General features: G+C 41.2%; 1 long non-coding RNA gene across 3 annotated transcripts in view; it reads right to left on the bottom strand.

Annotated features, from left to right (window-relative positions):
• Nucleotides 1-1,594: 1,594 nt before the first annotated feature.
• LOC133092688 (uncharacterized) overlaps nt 1,595-20,791 on the bottom strand; it is an 86,477-nt gene continuing 67,280 nt past the window's right edge. For all 3 annotated transcript variants that reach the window (XR_009701106.1, XR_009701109.1, XR_009701105.1), the window contains one exon: nt 1,595-1,673. This is a non-coding gene — a long non-coding RNA (uncharacterized LOC133092688). The remainder of the gene's footprint in view (nt 1,674-20,791) is intronic.

Here is a 20,791-nt window from a genome sequence, read left to right as displayed (position 1 = left end):
TCATAGCTCCTAGAATCTCATGATCCCCTTGCAGGCTTCTTAGACAATGCTCTAGTATGACTTTGCAAAAGCACATAGTAATACTTTGCTTTATTTCCACATTTTGGATAATTTTTCTTAAAAATTTAAATTTGATGACAGAGGCAATAGAAGTACACATGTCAGGTTGCCAAAACTGACTTAATATAGTAGAATTCTACTTATGTTAGTTTCAGAGGACAAAGTGAATATCTCCATCACAGAGCTGAATAGAAAGGAAAACAAGATTGAATTAGCCTTGTCTTTTACATCTTCCTGATCTTTTTGGGCCTATTTACTCTAACTATAAAATGGGGATAGCATTTATTTCATTTGGCAATTGATCTCCAATATTTTGGTCTCCAAAATCAAATTTTTATATTTTTAAAAATTATTGAAGATCCTGAAGAGTGTTTCCTGTTGTATCTATCAATATTTAATACTATTAGAAACTAAAACTAAGAAATTTAGAAAATATTTATTAAGTCATTTAAAATAATAATAAACAATTCGTTACTTGTTAACATAAATAACAAAATTTTTGTGAAAGTAATTGTATATTCCAAAACCCCCACAAAGGTTTGGATTTGATTCAGCGGAGCCAGTTAAAGTTTTCCACAGTGACTTTGGTGCTTCTGTAACTTCTGTTTAGATGAGATTTGATAACATGCTGGTCCAAGATGGGCTTAGGAGCAACAACATACATTTTTTGGTATTTATACGGCCTGATTTACTACACTGATTAAATTTTTAAAAAAATTCTCTGATCCATAGTTCTTGTATAATCAGTTAGGAGTAGGTTATACATTGATTGTGACTATATTTGAAGAGTCTTTTGTTGTTGTTTTAACTGGGTTTTTTATCACAGTAATATCACTAGAATGTAAGCTCCTAGAGGGCAGAGATTTTGATTCTGATGTATGTTTTATTCACTGCTAAATCTGATTCTTAGGACTGCATATATAAATATTTTGTAAATATTTGTGGAATGGATGAATGCATGAAATGAATGTGATGTTTCTAGGATCATTTATCCTTCTGGATAGTAGGGATGGTTTCATTCAAAAGTAATTACTTATCTTAAAAAAATTCTTTTTCTGTAATTTGCAAATTGTGATCATGCAGAGTGCCCACTGTAAAAAAAAGTTGGGGGGGCTTCCCTGGTGGTGCAGTGGTTAAGAATCTGCCTGCCAATGCAGGGGACATGGGTTCAATCCCTGGTCCGGGAAGAACCCACATGCCGCAGAGCAACTAAGCCCCTGCACCACAGCTACTGAGCCCACGCACCACAACTACTGAAGCCTGTGCACCTAAAGCCCGTGCTCTGCAACAAGAGAAGCCACTGTAATGAGAAGCCTGCTCACCACAACGAGGAGTAGCCCCCGCTCGCCGCAACTAGAGAAAGCCCGCGTGCAGCAACAAAGACCCAACACAACCAAAAATAAAATAAATAAATTTATTTTTTTTTAAAAGTGGGGGAAGGGACTCTAAAAGTACCTTTGTAGTAAAAGTCATAAATATTTGAGAATTCTTTCCAAAGATGTACAATTTAACTTTACTGATGATTAGTTTTTTTGTTGTTTTTTTCTTTTTTTGGCTGCGTTGGGTCTTTGTTGCTGCACGCAGGCTTTCTCTAGCTGCGGCGATCAGGGGGCCTGAGGAAAAAGTTAAGGAAAAAGTTAAGGTATTTTAGCATTATTTATTTCTAAGTCATACAGTCATTTTGTTTGTGGTGATTGTGTTCTGTAAAATAATCAGGATACACTTTGACAAAAGATTGTTTTCATATGCATTTATGAATCTGTTTAGTTGAAAGTCTTAGAAAAGTCTAAATATTAAGTCACATTAAACATTATATCATATTACTTTATGCTTAACAAACTGCCCTTCCTTATGGAAAATAATAAAATTACATATCCTCAAAACAGAGTTAAAGCCACCACAATTTGCTAGATCAACATTAATTATTCAGGTTAATTTAACTAATGATGATGTTCCTTTACTATTCAGATTCCACAGACAATTTTTAGAGCTTCACTTCTTTTTATGCTTTAAAACTTAAGATAATTATAGATTTGTATGCAGTTGTAAAAAATAATACAGAGAGCTCTCATATACCTTTTGCACAGGTTGCCCCAGTGGTAACATCTTGCATGATTTTGGTACAATTTCAAAACCTGAAACTGACACTAATACAATCCACCAACTTTATTCAGATTTCACCAGTTTTATCCATACCCATTTGCATGTGTGTGCATTGAATTCTATGCAATTGTATAACATCTTTAGATTCCTGTGACCCAGTGAATCTACAGAACAATTCCATCACATGGATATCTCATGCTACTTTTGAAAGAGCCACAGCCATTTTTCCTACCCCTACCCCCAACCTCAGCTCTTGGCAACCACTAATCTGTTTATCATCTCTTTAGTTTCATCATTTCAAGAATGTTATATATAGCTGACCCTTTAATAACATGCGTTTGAACTACATCGGTCCGCTTATACACAAATTTTTTTCAAACAAGTACTACAGTACTACACAATCTGTGGTTTGTTGAATCTATGGATGCAGAACCATGGATACAAAGGTCGGTAAAGTTATACTTCAACTGTATGGGATGTCAGCACCCCTGAGCTCTTCAAGGGTCAAATGTAAATAATATTCTACAGTAACTTTTTGAAGCTGGATTTTAAAAATTCAGCATAAAGCCCTTGAGATCCATCCAAATTGTTACCTATATCAGTTGTCAATTCCTTTTGTTGAGTAGTATTCTATGGTATGAATGTACCACAGTTTGTTTAACTATTCACCTGATGAAGGATATTTAGGTTGTTTCCAGTTTTTGGTTATTAGCAATAAAGCTGCTATAAACATTAATGTACAGATTTTTGTGTAAAAATAAGTTTTCATTTCTGTGGGATAAATGCCAAAGAGCACTATTGCTGGATTGTATGGTACTTTCATGCTTCGTTTTTTAAAAACTGCCAAACTATATTTCAGAGTAGCTGTACCATTTTACTTTCCCACCAACAAGTGATCTGGTTTCTCCACATCCTTGACAGCATTTGATGTGACTAATATTTTTTATTTTAGCTATTCTGATAGATATATAATGATAACTCATTGTGATTTTAAGTTGCATTCTCCTAATGATTAATGATGTTGAACCTCTTTTCATGTGTTTATTGGCCATCTGTATATCCTTTCCAGTGAAATGTCTGTTCATATCTCTTGCCCATTTTCTAATCAGATTGTTCTTTTGCTCTGGAGTTTTGAGATCTCTTTACATATTCTAGATACGAGTCCATTGTTGGATATGTGGTTTGCAAATATTTTCTCCCAATCTGTAATTTGTCTTTTCATTCTCTTTACAGGGTTTTTTTTGCAGAACAAAAGTTTTTAATTTTGATGAAGTCCAATTTATCAATTTGTCTTTTTATGAACCATGCTTTTGTGTCAAGTCTAAGAACTCCTTGCCTAGGTTCTGAAATTTTTCTCCTATGTTTTTCTCTAAAATTTTATTTATTTATTTATTTATTTATTTTTGGCTGCGTTGGGTCTTCGTTGCTGTGCACGGGCTTTCTCTAGTTGCGGTGAGTGGGGGCTACTCTTCGTTGTGGTGTGCAGGTTTCTCATTGAGGTGGCTTCTCTTGTTGCAGAGCACGGGCTCTAGGCACGCGGGCTTCAGTAGTTGTGGCTCAAGGGCTGTAGAACGCAGGCTCAGTAGTTGTGGCACACGGGCTTAGGTGCTCCGCGGCATGTGGAATCTTCCCGGACCAGGGCTCGAACCCATGTCCCCTGCATTGGCAGGTGGATTCTCAACCACTGCACCACCAGGGAAGCCCTTCTCTAAAATTTTAAAGTTTCACTTTTTACATTTAAATCCACATTCCATTTTGAGTTAATTTTAGTGTAACAAGACTTCCTTTTTATGCTTATGGATGCCTTTTAAAAGCCTAGTATCAATAATTAAATACGGACTGGATGATATCCTATGATGGGGTTTGTATGTAAGATTTCTTGTTTGGTTGTAGCATGAGAAACAGTAAAAGCACCTTCAGATTGCATAATTTCAGAAGATTCACCAGCACCTGTAATCAGAGGCAGAACAGCAGCAAGTGACAGACACTAAAGTTAAATGTCACACTTCCTAGAGGCACAATCGACCAGATGATTCAGGATAAAAGAAAAATGATTTTGAATGAAGGGACCATATATAGGGCTGAAAAAAAATTTTTATTTTGCCAACATTGCCTAGGCAATTTATCAAATGTTCATTCATTTGGAGCTGTGGAGACCTAAGCAGTAGTGAATACCTAAAGAAGGACTAAAAACAAAGCAACAAGCATTAACCACAGAACTGCAGAACAAATCTCCTAGCTTGCTCTTGGTGTTACTAACATGACAATGGTTGCATTGGCCATTTTTGTTCAGCATATTTGTCCAGGGGTCAGTAAACTATGGTCCACAGTCTAAATATGGCCTGATGCCTGTTTCTGTAAAGTTTTGCTGGAATGCAGCCACGTCCATTTGCTGACTCATACATAATCTGCCTGCTTTTGCACTAGAATGGCAGAAGTGATGAGTTGTGACAGACTGCATGATCCAGAAAGTCTGAAGTACTTACTCTCAGGCCCTTTACAGAAAATTTTTTGTCAACTCTTATTCTTGGCTGACAAATGCTGACACAACTATGTGAAAAGCACCCTGGTATAAAATATTTCTAAGGTGTGATATCAACTGTTTGGAACAAAATAACATAAAGGCAGCAGCGTTCACCCACATCAATCTATAAGAAATCTGCCTTGAGGGGTAAATGGCTTTCTTTTTGAAGCTGAAATTCCTGCTAACACAACTCTAAGCATTGTTCCTGAGTCTGTGCTCAGATTTCAGTTTGTGTTCCTGAACATCAAATGTGAAGGTGTTTATAAGCAAGTGTCTATGTTATTTGGTAATAGAAATCCCACAAATTTAAGAAAATATTTTTGTATGAAAGTCAGCAAAATAAGTCATCTCCATTTTATGACCATTGTTCAAAGAACTTACATTACGTATCTCAGAAAAGTATTAACATTCATTTCAAATTTACCCTCTGGCCTCAATAGGACACTAGCCAGAACTTTAGCCATGCACAGTTCCAGGTAGAGTTTAAAACTGCACATTGTCTTCTTGTCCCTGTACCTGAGGTTGCTACAGTCAAGGGGTAGGGCATGTGACAGTGCCAGTCATTAGGTTGTAGTATGGCAGCTCTAAAACCAGCCTTCCAGACTCTGTGATGATAGAATTCTGCAGACCTCCCATCTGCTTTGCTAGCTGCCTTCTTCTGCCAATAGGGATGTGTCAGGGGGTGACCGCAAGTCAAGGGGACGGAGGAGGGACTCACTGTTTCTTTCAGTGGTGCCCCAGCTATGGCCATTGGCAGTAGCAGCTGGTTCCAGTCTCCAGCTTTGTCACACACTCTCAAAACTGCCTCATCGGACATCCCTGGTGGAGCAGTGGTTAAGAATCCACCTGCCAATGCAGGGGACACAGGTTCAAGCCCTGGTCCGGGAAGATCCCACATGCCAGGGAGCAACTAAGCCCGTGCGCTGCAACTACTGAGCCCGTGCACCACAACTACTGAAGCCCACGTGCCTAGAGCCCATGCTCTATAACAAGAGAAGCCACCACTATGAGAAGCCCGCGCACCACAACAAAGAGTAGCCCCTGCTCGCCGCCACAAAGGCCCAATGCAGCCAAAAATAAATAAATTAAACAAAAAAAACAAACTGTCTCATCATGGCCCTTACACCCACCAGCACCAGCCAGGTAGCACCCCCACTCAGAGGTCTGAGTTCCAGCTTTCCAGGGCCTCCCCTCCAAATTGCTAGGTTCTGCGAATCCCAAATTCTTCCCTTTGTTCCCCCAGACTTAGGGATGATGCCCATATTCTGAAGTTACTAACTCTGTGTGTTACCTCATGGTTCCCTTTCTGCTTTTTTCAGTTCTCCGATTCTAGCCTGGCCAATTTCTTATATTAAATTCTCTCTGGTGAAATACCTAGCGAGGCTTGTGTTTTCCAGACTAGACCCTGACTGAACCAGGAAGTATGTCACAGATCAACATTGACACATATGCATAAGAGTTGGAAAAGAAACAGATCTATGCACTAACTTGTTGTGCCTCTTTGGCCAAATTATTTCTCTTCCCTAAACTTCTTATTAATATTCGCTGAATAACTACCAAAATCTGTATTTAGAATAAGTAAATATGTCAATGGGAGCTTCTCAAGGGAAAAAAATCAGTAAATAAATATTCTGAAATACTATATGAGGTCCTGTTGGAGGGAATTGATATATGTGTCTCAGAATAACCTTTCGTTATTTGTTAAATTTCTTTTTTTTTTAACTTAATTAATTAATTAATTTGGTTGCGCTGGGTCTTAGTTGTGGCAGGTGGGCTCCTTAGTTGTGGCTCACAGGCTCCTTAGTTGCAGCATGTGGGCTCTTCAGTTGCAGCATGCGGGCTCCTTAGTTGTGGCATGTGAACTCTTAGTTGTGGCATGCATGTGGGATCTAGTTCCCTGACCAAGGATTGAACCTGGGTGCCCTGCATTGGGAGCGCAGAGTCTTATCCACTGCGCCACCAGGGAAGTCCCCGGTTAAATTTCTTAAAATTTAATTACTTTAATAAAAAATGATACATGCCAGAAGGGCTATCATCAAAAACACCACAAATAACAAATGCTGGGGAGGTTGTGGAGAAAAGGAAACCTTCATACACTGTTGGTGGGAATGTATATTGGTGAAACCACTGTGGAAAACAGTATGGAGGTTTCTCAAAAAACTAAAAACAGAACTACCATGTGATCCAGCAATTCCACTCCTGGGTATTTATCCAAAAAAAATGAAAACACTAATTCAAAAAGGTACATGCACCCCAATGTTCATAGCAGCACTATTATTATTTTTTAAATTTACTTATTTATTTATTTTTGGCTGCATTGGGTCTTCATTGCTGCCCGAGGGCTTTCTCTAGTTGCGGTGAGCGGGGGCTACTCTTCATTGCGGTGCACGGGCTTCTCACTGCGGTGGCTTCTCTTGCTGCAGAGCATGGGCTCTAGGTGCACGGGCTTCAGTAGTTGTGGCTCGTGGGCTCAGTAGTTGTGGCGCGTGGGCTTAGTTGCTCCGTGGCATATGGGATATTCCCGGACCAGGGCTCGAACCTGTGTCCCCTGCATTGGCAGGCGGATTCTTAGCCACTGCATCACCAGGGAAGCCCCATAGCAGCATTATTTGCAATTGCCAAGATATGGAAGCAACTTAAATGTCCATCAACAGATGAATGGATAAAGAAGAAGTGGTACATATATAAAATGGAATACTACTCAGCCATAAAAAAGAATAAAAATTTGCCATTTGCAAAAACATGAATGGACTTGTAGGATATTATGCTAAGTGATATAAGTCAGACAGAGAAAGATGAATACTGTATGATATCACTTAAATGTGGAATCTAAAAGATAAAACAAACTAGTAAATATAACAAAAAAGAAACAGACTCACAGATACGGAGAACAAACTAGTGGTTACCAGTGGAGAGAAGGAGGAGGGAAGAGGCAAGAGGCAAGGGTTAGGGGATTAAGAGGTACAAACTACTACATATAAAATGAATAAGTAGGACTCCCCTACTTTGACTTCCAGCCAAAAAGACTTTTTTTAATAAATAAGTAAATGAATAAGCTATAAGGATATATCATACCACACAAGGAATATAGCCAATATTTTATAATAACTATAAATGGAGTATAACCTTTAAAAATTGTGAATCACTATGCTGTATACCTGAAACTTATATAACATTGTACATCAACTATACCTCAATTAAAATATTTTTAATGATACATGCATATAATTTTATATTTTATTTTTTTATTGAGGTATATATCCACCTCCAAATTTGTGATTCCAACTTGGAGGTCTAATAGGCATCCTCTCCAAATGTTCTTCATCACAGAAATGGCATCACCACACATCCAGCGGCTCAGGACAAAATCCCAGGAAGCATCCTTGGTTCTGCTCCTCACTCCAGTTGGTTCCACCTCCAAAAGACATCCTGAATCTATTTCTCACCAGTCCCCTATTATCCATTAATTCCAGCTGCCATCATCCCTTACTGTAAAAGCCACCTAATTTGTCCCCCTGCCTCCGCTCTTACCTATCTCCTCCATTCTTCATCCAATCTCTTAAGACGTAAGTCATATCAGGGCCATGCCCCTGCTTAAAATCCTCCACTGGCTTCCCACTGCAACAGGAACAAATCCAAACCCCTTATCATGGCCTACATTACCATACACGTTCTTGGCCTTGTCTAGATCTCTGCACTCGCTTTTCCTTGAGCCTGGAATATCTGTCCTCAAGGTCTTCACCAGGCTTCTTTCTCATCCTTCAGCTTTCAGCTTAACTGCCACCTCTGAAAGGCCTTTCCTGACCTCCCAATGGAAAGTCTTCTCCTCCCCACTCCCAACTCTCTAGCACCTAATTTTCGAAATTATTGTATTCACTTGTTTTGGAGTTCCCTCTGTTACCTCTCACCCAACGCCTACACTGGAAAGCTTCCAGACAGCAGGGACGCCTTTGTTAAGTTCATCCCCAAAACAGTTCCTGGGATAGAGAAGATGCTGAATAAACTGGGGTTGACTGAGTCCACAAGCTTATCCAGGGCTCTTACAAGGTTTTTGTTTGCTGCAGGGGACATGGTCCCCTTAATTGCATGCTCCCATTCTCAGTGGGGTAGGGGTGGGACTGGGGCAAGGGTAGGGAGGTTGGAGGCTAGTAACCACCCTCCTCTACCTTTTTCTCCATACCCACTCCTCGCACCCTTTCCTGCCCCTCCCCACTCCTCCTACCTGCTCCGTTCTTCCTCCTCTTACCCGCCCCTCCTTCACCCCACCCTGTCGCGTGTCCGACCCGAGGGCGCTGTCCGTGTCGCGCGGGCGCTGGAGCGCAGGGACCCGACCGCCGGCCGCGGAGGATGGCGCTCGAGGCACTGCGCTTGGGGCTGTTGCTCCTGGTCTGCTGGGACTGGACAGGTAACGCTCATCTGTGGGCCTGCTCCGCGGAGGACCGGCCGAGGAGTTACCGAGAGGGGGTCTCGCTGGCGACTGCCCCTCCCCGGGTCCGGGCGGCCTTGGCGCCCCTCGGCGCACCCGTTACTGGCGGTTCCAGGCCCGCCCAGCGGTTGTCTAGGGACACGAACTTGGGGGTGTGCGGGGCTGGCATTGTGAAGCCAGCAACCCTCTTTAGTTGTTGTTTGGGCTTCGTTCCCAGCATCTTCTTAGTGACCCTGCTGTCTGCTCTTTCTCCCTTAAAGCAGATTTGCTGGAGCCCAAGATCAGGAGTTGGGTTTTTATGTACCAGGGGTCCTACAGAACCTCAGCAGGAAATGTACCGAAATCAGGAATTGTGAATGCCAAGTGCGCCGGGCACTCCGGGGCTCATGAGAAAGGGGCCTTAGTCCAGCCAGACTTGATGCCCATTTAAAATGGAGTTAAAATGGTAACCCCTAGTGTTAAGTTTTGTGTTTATTACCGTGAGCCACAGAGGAAAAGAATACTGTGAGTTACTGAATTACTTCTCTGACTTTTGGGGTTTTTTAGCCAGGAAAATCTGACTTTTTATTTCTTAAATACTGTGAAGGAAGAGGGGCAAAATGGTCCCCTGATGATGGAGGGCCATGGAGCAAAGAGTAGGGGTCATCAGCAAAGGTCCTGTGGGCATTAGGGAAGTGCGGGGTGCCGTAGTTAGGGTCTTCCTGCAGTGGCTTCTGTATATCAGCCCGGAGCTTGCATCTCTTGGCAAGCCTATCACTGAGGTAGATGTCGCTCAGTGGGGCCTGTGGGTTCACTTTCCGCTGGCTCTGAATGTCCTGCTGGATAATAGGGACCCATTCTGGGGGGACTGCAGCTGCCCAAAGTTCTGTCTCAGCTGAAGCTCCATCATGCTTGTCTCGGGAGCCCCCCTCAAGGAGCAGTAGGTGGACCTTGGGACACGGCCTCTTCTGCTGTTGTTCCAAGGGCTGGGTAAGCATTCTCCAGCTGAGGCTCAGGGGAAGTTCTCTCTGATCCCTGAACTTCCACTGGCTCCTCAGGAATCGGCTGGGGCAGGGGGCGGGGCAGGCATCACCAACCCTGCAAACATATCTGAGGATGGAATCAGGGCCTCTTCTCTCATTTTTGTTATGTAGCTCCAAATTCCTTTCTCAAGCAAACTTATTAGGGTGGTCAGTTACGGAGCTGGTACCAAATGTTTTCTGTGTGCCTGCTAGGAGAGGTGCCAGAACACAACTGAACATACTTCTTAGGAGTTCTTCAAAAGCTGGACGTGGGAGAGAAAAGGAGAAGGTGTGGCCTGTATAAATCACAAGCTGGATTTAAAAAACCCCTTATGAAGAAGAACTGACCTTAATCACATCCTTTAAAATGTCTGTTTTCTTCTTGCAGCCTCTTTGAATGCTCAGTTTGGTCCACATTCAGAATATAGAACAGTAAGTAAGAAACCACTTGTATCGTTTCTACTGATACGTGAAGCTGACAACAATTTGGGTTGGGGGCTGGTTTTCAGGTCTGACCTGCCACTTTTGAAACAGTGGACTGCTTCTTTAGAAACCAGATTCTCAGGCAGGCTTTTTGATACGGATCACAATGTACAGGTTGGTTGAAAATAGCTCAGGCCTTGGATACCTCAGGGCTTTGTTTCCTTTAATGTTCCCTTTGATGATTTAGAAGATCCTAAGCCTAATAGTTACACCTTATACTAGGCATTTTATGTATATTAACAAATTAAATTCTGTGGAAGTAAAGGAAGACCAACCAGATAACTAGCAAAAGCTAGTTATTCAACATGCACCCCAGTGCTCATAGCAGCACTATTTACAATAGGCAAGACATGGAAGCAACCTAAGTGTCCATCGACAGAGGAATGGATAAAGAAGATGTGGTACATATATACAATGGAATACTACTATTCAGCTATAAAAAAGAATGAAATAATGCCATTTGCAGCAACATGGACGAACCTAGAGATTATCATACTAAGTGAAGTAAGTAAGACAGAGAAAGACAAATATCATATATCACTTAAATGTGGAATCTAAAATATGACACAAATGAACCTACCTATGAAACAGAAACAGACTCAGACAGAGAACAGACTTATGGTTGCCAAGGGGGAGGGGGAGGGAAGGAAAAATTAGGAGTTTGGGATTAACATATGCACAATACTATATATAAAATAGATAAACAACAAGGACCTGCTGTGTACCATGGGGAACTATATTCAATGTCTTGTAGTGACCTATAATGGAAAAGAATCTGAAAAAGAATATATATATATATATATATATATCTGAATCACTTTGTTGTACACCTGAAACTAACACAACTTTGTAAATAACTATACTTCAATTTTTTAAAAAGGTTAATAATAATAAAAAGCTAGTTATTCAGAGCTTGATGTAGCAAGTGAATTAGCCATGTCACTTGCGTCATTTTGGCTGAGACTCAAAGGCAGAGAGTGGGAAGGCTTTAAAGTGGGAAAAAGGGAAGGCATCAGGTATGCCCTGATTGAGGCTATTGGCATGGCGAAGCTGTAGGTGGGTAACTAGAAGCAGGCATCCTATGTGAATTGTTAGAAGGACATATTTGGCTTTCTCTGACTGGGCCTAAGTTGGAAGCAGGGACAAAATTTAGGAAACTATTAGTTTTCCTAATAAAGTCCTGGCCATTTGGGGCCAATTGTTACAGAGCTTACTGTTTGGCTCCCTGGATGTCACTAGAGATAGCTATCTGATTTCTTACAAGTCTGACTCTAGCAGATTGACTTCCTAGACTGGTTATTCTAAATAATGTGTTGGTTTCCTGGGCAGCTTGCTAAGGTTGTGGGTCAGAGCTCTTAATATCTGGTCTGACACTGTCCATTTGTATATGCAGTGTCTCAATTCTCATAATGACCTTGTAAGATAGATAGATATTATTATTTTACATATGGGGATATTGATCTCCGTGGGTTAGGTAACTTTGAGTATTCAATTTAGTACAGACCTTTTCCAGGAAACCTTCCCACCCTGTTTTCTTCCTCCAAAGCAGACATAAATACACTTTCTCTGTGCTTCCATTCAAACTACACTGCATTATCATCACCACCATGCTAGTGTAGGGGAGGAAAAAAATCTTTCCTCTACCCTTCTAAGTTCTCAGCTGGGGCCCCTATAACAAAGGACAGGTTAACAAGAGAAAAATAAACAAACATTTATTAACAAGTGCATTGTGCATACACATGGCAGCACTCAAGAGATGAGTAACTCAAAGAGGTGGCTTAGAAATCTGCCTTATATAGCATCTTTACCAGAGAGCAATAAGTTTGTAGATAAATGACAGGACAAAGGAAAATGGTTTTAGGCTTCCAAGGGTGGCAAACAGTGGGAAGATAAATAATGGGAGGAAACTAATGGGGTAAGGTTTGTTTGCAGATTCCTCAGGTCCCATCTCTGGACTGATAAGAGTCCAGAGTCATCTCCAGTAAAGAAGAATTTATATCCTGCCTTTAGGCAGAAAAGGGGAAGGGAGAGAGAGTTGCACCTTAACTGCCTTTAGCTCAAAATAATTTTTATATCAAAGAGCCATATTTTGGGGGTGACATAGCCTGGTTTCCTTCAACAGTGAATGCTTAGATACCAGACAGTGTTCTAAATTCTTTGTATAGAATAACTCACTTAATCCTTTATAGCACTGAAAGTAGGTACCATTATTATCCCCCTGGTCAAGGTCACATGGAAATGGTGGAGCTGTGGTTCCAACCCAGGCATTCTGACTCCAGATCCAGTGCTCTTCACTAGCCCATCAGAGCACTGAATTGTAATTGTCTGTCTCCCTCCAGTAAACTGTATATTTTGTGGTCAAGAATGATGTCTTGTTATTTGGTGCCCAATCTTCAGCACTTAATGGGTGCCCAATAATACTTTTGCTCAGATGACTCAGTTTTCTTGGGTTTGATTTTCTTTCAGAAAAGTGGGGATAATAACAGCAAAAACTCACTCTGGCATCTTCCATTTAAGCAACTCACATACGACCCTCTCCTTTCTCTCTGAACAGTTTCCACAGCAGATCACTCACTCACTGGTTGTAGACAGACTACTGTCTTGTATGACTACTCTCTTGTAAAGTTGAATATTTCCATCAGTGGAGTTGTATTCTCACCAAGACTCAAGTGTGTGTGTTCACAAGCCTGTTATGTGAGTCTCCAGTCTTATTTTAATTAAAAATGTAAAGACAGCATAAACATGAGTGTAAAGAGATAAGCCGTTTATATGAGAACTGTGTCAAATGCTTTTGAAAGACTTGCTAAAAGACAAAATGCTAAAAACAAAAAAATTGCTCTTGAATTAGGTGTAAGTAAAACAATGGTAAATAATTGGGGAATTATTTTTTAATTGTACATTACCTTGTTGTAACAGTGTCTTTAAATTCTCACAATATTTAAAATGGGTAGTTTTACCTGCCAGGAGACATTTAGACTGTCATTTTGATTGTCTAACTGGGGAGTTGTTACTGGCATCTAGTGGATAGAGAACAGAGATGCTACTAAACTTCCTACAATGCACAGGGCAGCCTCACACAACAAAGAATTATCTGGCCCAAAATATGAATGGGGTTGAGAAATCCCATTTTTAAAGAAACCAAAACAGGAAATCATAGGTGATTTATTATGCGTATGATTTTTGCAGTGATAGTGCACAGAACTCTAATTAGTTGAAACATTCATAGGAAAAGTCTTATGTCTTATGTCAGGTAGGATTAGATTCAGCTGCAAGAAACAACGACTCAAAATAACAGTTCGCAGAGCTGCCATCTTAGGATGTGGCCTTTGTCTTCCTGGTCTGTAAGATAAAAAGTAGCGCTTCATGCACCCAGGAGCAGGATGGAGGAATGGACAAAGGAGAATAAGAATTGGGGGAAGCAGAGGACAGGTACCAACTTTCTTTTAAAGGAGGTTCCCAGAAGCTACTACACAATAATTCCACTTGTATCCCATCAGCCTGACCTTGATCATATGGTCATACCTAGCTGCAAGGGAGGTTATCTTAGTGTAGGTAGCATTACAGCTGGCCATGTGCCTTGTCATTGTCTTACATCAAAAGATTGGCATCTGTTTTCTTTTATGTTTTAAGAGAAAATGTATTTTTTGTTATTGTTTCCCTGTTAATTGACTTTTTCAATTAAGTGAGCAATTACCACTTGTCCCAATCTCATCGGATAAGAGGGCATCTACTCTCCTGTGGAAGCCCTGGAAGGCAACATCTTAATGAAGCTGGGGCAGCAAGAACACATCAGGCTCCTAAATGGAGATAGAGGCCTGAATGGAGAATGGAAAGGGTAAAAAAAGTTCTTTACTTTAGAGTTTGGCCCATGGCCAGCCCTGCTTAACTCTTTATAAATCCAGATATCAGTAGAAATGTGTAGTTCATTTATTAAGAATGCTAAACAGGGTGACTTACTCTGAAGTGAGGAACGGTAAGCACTACTAAAACATGCACACACAAAACAGAAATACAGCAGGCCATATATTTAACCTGTTATTAAAGTGGGACTCTGCACATCATAGTGTGACCATTGTGACCATTTCTAGTCCTGGCCCTGCTAGAGACTAGTGGCTATGCATAAGACATGTTACCTCTCTGGCCTCGATTCCATTGAATCTGAGGGTTGAGTTCCATGACCCCATATCGGTTTCTTAGGGCTGCCGTAATAAAGCCACAAACTGGGTATCTTACACAACAGAAATGGACTGTCTCACAGTTCTCAAGGCTATAAGTCCAAACTCAAGGTATTGGCAGGGTTGCTTCCTTCCGAGGGAGAATCTGTTCTATTCCTCTGTCCTAGTATCTGGTAGCCTCAGGCATTCCTTGGCTTGTTACTGGCATTCTCTTGGTGTCTTCACATGATCTTCCCTCTGTGTGTGACTCTGTGTCCATATTTCCCTTTTTATAAGGAAACCAGTCATACTGGATTAGGGCCAATTCTACTAACCTTAAGTTGATTACCTGTATAAAGACCCTATTTCCATATATGGTCACATTCTGAGGTACTGGGGGTTAGGACTTTAACATACCTTTCTGGGTGGACACAATTAAACCCATAACAACCCCTGAGATCTGATTCTGAACCTACTGCTTTCTTTAATGCTGTTGCTTCAATGCCAGTATCTTAAAAGTCCAGACAGGATTCCCGAGTGTGTCTGGGCATTATGCCCAGGGATTAGGTGGAATGTAACAGGACAGTCTCATGGAGGTGGTAGTGAAGAGCAAATTATGAAGCTGGAGGATAGTAAAGTAGGTTTGGTGACATGTCTTGGACTTTCATTTAAAAATCAGCCAGACAGAACCTTCCTCTGAGGTCCTTTTCTTACATAGCAGGTACTGACCCATTATTTCAACACTGCATCTGATCTTTGCATTAGAAAAACCTTTTTTTGTGTGTGTGTGGAAAATAGAAATCTTTCTGTAGGCTGTTTCTAGGAAATCTAGGGAAACTTGGGACTTTGTCCTCCCCTCAGCTATTTTGTGATGAGAACGTCTCAAGTTATTTCCAATTTGTCTTCCTTTCTCATTTCCAGCCAGACTGCAATCAGTATAAATTACCAGGATGTCCCAGGGACTTTAGCCCTGTGTGTGGAAGCGACATGTCCACTTATCCCAATGAGTGTACTCTGTGCGTGAAAATCAGGTAACAATTTTACAGTATAAACTAGCCAAGTTTTCTTTAGGTCTTCTCATGAATTTTGATTACTTAGGAAGTTGTGACTCTTTTCTTGGACACAAGAATCAAATGTGACATAAGTAGTTCTGTTTTAAGACTGACATTTTAAAAAACACAGAATCCTCCAGTGCATTTTCTAGGTCAAAGTTAGAGAATAAGGTGTGTGATTAATCAGTCATAGACCAGACAATTAAGTGATGTACTATCAGGGATGGGTAGTTTCCAAAAATTAAGAATATATTTAGGATTGTAGCTGCAGTGCACTTTGCAGCCCCGTTGGTTGAGCCTGTGCTGGGCACTGAGAAAGAAGACCTGGGTCTGCCACCCAGTGTCTAGGGACAGTTCCAGAGTAGTGAATCAGTGTGTCTTCAGAGGAATGAAAGAAAACAAGGAAAGGAATGGTAGCTATTTCTGGGTTTTGAGGCAGGTCATGGAGCTGAGGCCCTGCCATGTAGACCCCAGCCCATAAACAACCCCACCCATCCTGGCACAACTTGAAGGGGAACAGGGATGTCCCAGAGCATCAAGTTCCCTCAGAATGCACTGTCCCTCAGGAAACAAGATAGGGGAGTAGAAGGACTTGAGCTCACCTCCTCTCACGAAAACACCAAAATCACAACCAACTGCTGAACAACCATCGACAAAAAAGATGGGAACCTACCAAAAAAGATATTCTACATTGAAAGACAAAGCGGAAGCCAAAACGAGATGGTAGGAGGGGTGTTTTCGCGATATAATCAAATGCTATACCTGCTGGTTGGGCAACCCTCAAACTGGAAAATAATTATATCACAGAGGTTCTCCCACAGGAGTGAGAGTTCTGAGCCCCATGTCAGGCTCCCCAGCCTGGGGTTCTGGCACTGGGGAGGAGAAGTCCCCAGAGCATTTGGCTTTGAAGGCCAGAAGGGCTTGAGTGCTGGAGCTCCACAGGACTGAGGGAAATAGAGACTCCACTCTTGGAGGGAGGTTCTCACGTGCACTGGGTCCCAGGCAAAGCAGTGACTCCCCAGTAGCCTGAGCCAGATGTAACTACAGGTCTTGGAAGGACTCCTGGGGAGGCAGGGGTCGGCTGTGGTTCACTGTGGGGGCAAGGACACTGGTGGCGGAGGCCCCAGGGAACATTCATTGGCGTGTGCTCTCCTGGAGGTCGCCATCTCGGCACCAAAACCTGGCCCCACCCAACAGCTTGCAGGCTCCAGTGCTGGGACGACTCAGGCCAAACAACCAATGGGGTGGGAACACAGCCCCACCCATCAGCAGACAAGTTGTCTAAAGCTGTCCTGAGCCAACGGCTGCCTATAAACAGACCGTTTGACATAGCCCTGCCCACCAGAAGGACAAGACCCAGCTCCATACACCAGTGGGCAGGTACCAGTTCCTCCCACCAGGAAGCCTGCACAAGCCCCTGAACCAACCTCACCGACCAGGGGACAGACATCAGAACGAAGAACTACAATCCTGCAGCCTGAGCAACAGAGACCGCAAACACAGAAAGTTAGACAAAATGAGATGGCAGAGAAATATGTTCCAGACAAAGGAACCAGACAAAACCCCAGAAGAACAGCTAAGTGAAGTGGAGATAGGCAATCTGCCTGAAAAAGAATTCAGAATAATGATAGTAAAGATGATCCAAGATCTCAGAAAAAGAATGGAGGCACAAACCAAAAGATATAAGAAATGTTTAACAAAGAGTTAGAAGATTTAAAGAACAAACAGAGGGACTTCCCTGATGGCAAAGTGGTTAAGAATCTGCCTGCCAATGCAGGCAACACAGGTTCAATCGCTGGCCTGGGAAGATCCCACATGCCACAGAGCAACTAAGCCTGTGTGCCACCACTACTGAGCCTGCACTCTAGAGCCTGTGCACCACAACTACTGAAGCCTGCGAGCCATAGAGCCTGTGCACCGCAACTACTGAGCCCATGCACTGCAACTACTGAAGCCCACACACACTAGGGCCTGCGTCCTGTAACTACTGAGAACACGTGCTGCAACTACTGAAGCCTGCATGCCTAGAGCCCGTGCTCTGCAACAAGAGAAGCCACAATGAGAAGCTGGTGCACTGCAACAAAGAATAGACCCCGCTCACTGCAACTAGAGAAAGCCCGCACACAGCAACAAAGACCCAACGCAGCCAATAAATAAATAAATAAATAAAATTAAAAAATAAATCAATAAAGAACAAACAGAGGTGAACAATACAATAACTGAAATTAAAAGTACACTAGAAGGAATCAATAGCAGAATAAATGAGGCAGAAGAAAAAATAAGTGAGCTGGAACACAGAACGGTGGAAAACTGCTAGAGAACAGAATAAAGAAAGAAGAATGAAAAGAAATGAGGATAGTCTAAGAGACATCGGGGACAACATTAAGTGCACCAACATTCACATTTAGGGGTCCCAGAAGGAGAAGAGAGAGAGAAAGGGCCTGAGAAAATATTTGAAGAGATAATAACTGAAAATTTCCCTAACATGGGAAAGGAAAAACTCACTCAAGTCCAGGAAGCCCTGAGAGTTACATACAGGATAAACCCAAGGAGGAACACTCTGAGATACATACTAATCAAACTGACAAAAATTAAAGACAAAGAGAAAATGGTAAAAGCAACAAGGGAAAAGCGACAAATAACATACAAGGGAATCCCCATAAGGATATCAGCTGTTTTTTTCACCAGAAATTCTGCAGGCCAGAAGGGAGTGGCATGATACATTTAAAGTGATGAAAGGGAAAAACCTACAACCAAGAATGCTCTACCCAGCAAGGCTCTTGTTCAGATTTGACAGAGAAATCAAAAGCTTTACAGGGCTAGAGAGACCGCGTGCTGCAACCACTGAGCCTGTGCACTCTAGAGCCCATGTGCAACAACTAGAGAGAAGCCCACACACCACAATGAAGAGCCCACATGCTGCAACGAAAGATCCCGCATGCCGCAATGAAGATCCTGCATGCCACAATTAAGACCCAACGCAGCCAAATTTAAAAAAAAAAAAAAAAAGCTTTACAGACAAGCAAAAGCTAAGAGAATCCAGCACCACCAAACCAGCTTTACAACAAATGCTAAAGGTACTTCTCTAGATGAAAAAGAAAAGGCCACAACTAGAACCAAGAAAATTACCAATGACAAAGCTCACCAGTAAAGACAAACATATAGTAAAGGTAGGAAATCATCCATACACAAATATGAAGTCAAAACCAGGAATCATGAGGAGAGAAGAGTACAAATGCAGGATATTGGAAGTGCATTTGCAATTAAGAGACCAGCAACTTAAAGCAATCATATATATAAATACATATATAGACTGCTATATAAAAACCTCATGATAACCACAGACTAAAAATCTACAATAGATACACATACAAAAAGAAAAAGCAATCCAAACACAACTCTAAACATAGTCATCAAATCACAAGAGAAAAGAACAAAAGAGGAGGGGAAGAAAAAAGACCTACAAAAACAAATCCAAAACAATTAACAAAATGGTAATAAGAACACACATATCAATAATTACCTTAAATGTAATTGGATTAAATGCTCCAACCAAAAGACACTGACTGGCTGAATGGATACAAAAACAAGACCCATATATACCCTGCCTACAAGAGACCCACTTCAGATCTAGGGACACATACAGACTGAAAGTGAGGGGATGGAAAAAGGTATTCCATACAAATGGAAAGCAAAAGAAAGCTGGAGTAGTAATACTCATGTCAGAGAAAATACACTTTAAAATAAAGACTGTTACAGGAGACAGAAGGGCACTACATAATGATCAAGGGATCAATCCAAGAAGAAGATATAACAATTGTAAATATATATGCACCCAACATAGCAGCACCTCAATATATAAAGCAAATGCTAACAGCCATAAAAGGAGAAATTGACAGTAACACAATAATAGTGGGGACTTTAACATCGCACTTACATCAATGGGCAGATCATCCAGACAAAAAATCAATAAGGAAACACAGGCCTTAAATGACACATTAGACCAGATGGACTTAATTAATATTTATAGAGCATTCCATCCAAAAGCAGCAGAATACACATTCTTCTCAAGTGCACATGGAACATTCTCCAGGATAGAGCACATGCTGGTCCACAAAGGAAGCCTAAGTAAATTTAAGAAAATTGAAATCATATCAAACATCTTTTCCGACCACAGTGCTATGAGATTAGAAATCAAGTACAATAAAAAGAAACTGTAAAAAACACAAACTCAGGGAAACTAAACCATATATTACTAAACAACCAATGGATCACTGAAGAAATCAGAGGAAATCAAAAAATACCTACAGATAAAACAAAAACACAAAGATCCAAAACCTGTGGGACGCAGCAGAAGAAGTTCTAAGAGGGAAATTTATACCAACACAATGTTACCTCAGGAAACAAAAAAATCTCAAACAACCTAAACTTACACCTAAAGCAACTAAAGAAAGAAGAACAAACAAAACCCAAAGTTAGTAGAAGGAAAGAAATCATAAAGATCAGAGCAGAAATAAATGAAATAGAGACGAAGAAAACAATAGCAAAGATCAATAAAACTAAAAGTTGGTTCTTTGAAAAGATAAACAAAATTGATAAGCCTTTAGCCAGACTCATCAAGAAAAAAAGGGAGAGGGCTCAAATCAATAAAATTAGAAATGAAAAAGGAGAGGTTACAGCTAACACCACATAAATACAAAGGATCATAAGAGACTACTACAAGCAACTACACGCCAATAAAATGGGCAACCTAGAAGACATGGACAATTTCTTAGAAAGGTATAATCTTCCAAGACTGAACCAGGAAGAAATAGAAAATATGAACAGACCAATCACAAGTACTGAAATGGAAACTGTGATTAAAAAACTTCCAACAAACAAAAGTCCAGGGACCTTCCTGGTGGCGCAGTGGTTAAGAATCCACCTGCCAATGCAGGAGACACAGCTTCAATCCCTGGTCCGGGAAGATCCCACATGCCGCGGAGCAA

Source organism: Eubalaena glacialis, chromosome 5 (assembly GCF_028564815.1).
Source record: "Eubalaena glacialis isolate mEubGla1 chromosome 5, mEubGla1.1.hap2.+ XY, whole genome shotgun sequence".
Classification (NCBI taxonomy): domain Eukaryota; kingdom Metazoa; phylum Chordata; class Mammalia; order Artiodactyla; family Balaenidae; genus Eubalaena; species Eubalaena glacialis.
This window is presented reverse-complemented; position numbering and strand designations above follow the sequence as displayed.